The sequence below is a fragment of the Suncus etruscus genome, chromosome 10 (genome assembly GCF_024139225.1).
Source record: "Suncus etruscus isolate mSunEtr1 chromosome 10, mSunEtr1.pri.cur, whole genome shotgun sequence".
Lineage (NCBI taxonomy): Eukaryota > Metazoa > Chordata > Mammalia > Eulipotyphla > Soricidae > Suncus > Suncus etruscus.
The window spans coordinates 866,415-868,727 of NC_064857.1; the positions used below are offsets into that span (position 1 = coordinate 866,415).

The 2,313-nt window shown below is 39.6% G+C and overlaps 1 pseudogene; it reads left to right on the forward strand.

Moving 5' to 3' along the window:
* Positions 1-435: 435 nt before the first annotated feature.
* LOC126021322 (uncharacterized) lies at positions 436-564 on the forward strand (annotated as a pseudogene).
* Positions 565-2,313: the final 1,749 nt, after the last annotated feature.

A 2,313-nucleotide genomic window follows, 5' to 3' on the forward strand; every position in this document is an offset into this window, starting at 1 on the left:
TATTTCCAAGGACTTATAGAATGAAGGCAATTTTAAATGAATGTTAGTGAACAGTGCTATATTAATTTTTTAATGCTTTTCAATGTTTCAATATTCTTTCAATAAATTATTCTCCATAGTTTTCAATAAAATTAATGCATTCATGTATATTTTGTATTAAAATTGTAAAAAGTTCTTTACTTTTGTTATTCTATTTGTTTTATTTGTGAAGTTTCAAATACACAAAAAGTAAATTTTAAGGGGCCGGACGGTGGCGCTAAAGGTAAGGTGCCTGCCTTGCCTGCGCTAGCCTTGGATGGACCGAGGTTCGATCCCCCGGTGTCCCATATGGTCCCCCAAGCCAGGAGCAACTTCTGAGCACATAGCCAGGAGTAACCCCTGAGCATTACCGGGTGTGGCCCAAAAACCAAAAAAAAAAAAAAAAAAGTAAATTTTATACTTAACTTTGCAGGAGAGATACCATGATCACAAAGGTGGTTTCCCCTGGGCGAGGCTCACCCATTGCACTCTGGGTGTGCTGATCCCTGAGATTTCCCCAAATGTGGGAAACTCAAAAAAAAAAAAAAGTAAATTTTTTCAGTCAAAACATGCAAGCCTAGGTTTTATTTTTTTTAATTTTTTTATTTTTAATTATGAGAACAAAGATGCAAAGAAAGAGGACAAGGTAAAGTTACAGTGGAAGGACAATCACCCATAACATAATTCTCAGAAGTCTCCTTGCTGATATCTTAACTTTGAACTTTCAGCCAAAGAGCATTAAGATAAATAAAACAGAATCCATGTACAAATATTTTGTCCCTCAAGTCCCCAGATTATAACATATTATAATATTTCTTAATTATTATAATATAAATAAATAAAAATATTTATTTTTTTATGGGCCACACCCGGTGGTGCTCAGGGGTTACTCCTGGCTATCTGCTCAGAAATAGCTCCTGGCAGGCACGAGGGACCATATGGGACACCGGGATTTGAACCAAGCACCTTAGGTCCTGGATTGGCTGCTTGCAAGGCAAACACCACTGTGCTATCTCTCCGGCCCCATAAAAATGCAAGCCTAATGGGGCCGGGCGGTGGCGCTGGAGCTAAGGTGCCTGCCTTGCCTGCGCACGGACCGCGGTTCGATCCCCCGGCGTCCCATATGGTCCCCCAAGAAGCCAGGAGCAACTTCTGAGCGCATAGCCAGGAGTAACCCCTGAGCATCACAGGGTGTGGCCCAAAAACAAAAAAAAAAAAAAAAAAAAAAAAAAAATGCAAGCCTAGGTTTTATTATAGTATTTTTTTCTTGTTTTTTATCTATAATATTTTTGTTATTCTACAATCCATCAATCCATTTTATTTCTTATGCTTTTCATAGTAAATTGAAAATGTTGGTGCACTTATCTTCAACTCATTTTTGTTTAGTTTAAAAAAATAAAACATTAATAAAAGTTTTGAAGACAAACCCAGTAATGCGTAAGAGTTTACTTTGGGGCCCAAAAACCAAAAAAAAAAAAAAAAAAGAGTTTACTTTGATTCTATATTCAGGGGTCACTCATTTTGGGCTTGGGTGGCCATCTTTTTACTCTGGTTGGCCTCTTTCAAGTACTCAACCTGCTGTATTATTGCTCTGGCTTCTGCTTTTTTGGTTGTTTGTTTGTTTGTTTTGGTTACACCTGATAGCATTCAGGGATTACTCTTGGCTCTGCACTCAGAAATCACTCCTGGCAGACTCAGGGGCCATATGTCATGCTGGGGATTAAACCCAGGTTGACCACGTGCCTTACCTGCTACACTATTTTTCCAGCTCTCCCCTTTACTTTTTAAAGGAAAAATTTATACTTAATGAAACAAGCAAATCTTAAGTTAGCTATTTTGAATTTTGCTTGTTTGTTTAGCTGGAGTAGATTCCAGACACACCAAAATACATATGAAATAGGTTTCCAATTACAGAATGACATTTTTTGGGGGAGGCACACCCGGCATCACTCAGGGGTTACTCCTGGCTCTATGCTCAGAAATTGCCTTTGGCAGGCTCAGGGGACCATATAAGATGCTGGGATTCAAACCACTGTCCTTCTGCATACAAGGCAAATGCCTTACCTCCATGCTATCTCTCCGACCCCACTGAATGACATTTTATGAGCTTCTATAAGAGTATAAATAATAAAATAGGGGCCAGAGCGGTGGCGCTATAGGTAAGGTGTCTGCCTTGCAAGTGCTAGACTAGGACGAACTTCAGTTCGATCTCCCGGCATCCTATATGGTCCCTCCAAGCTAGGAGCAATTTCTGAGTGCATAGCCAGGAGTAACCCCTGAACATCAATGGGTGTG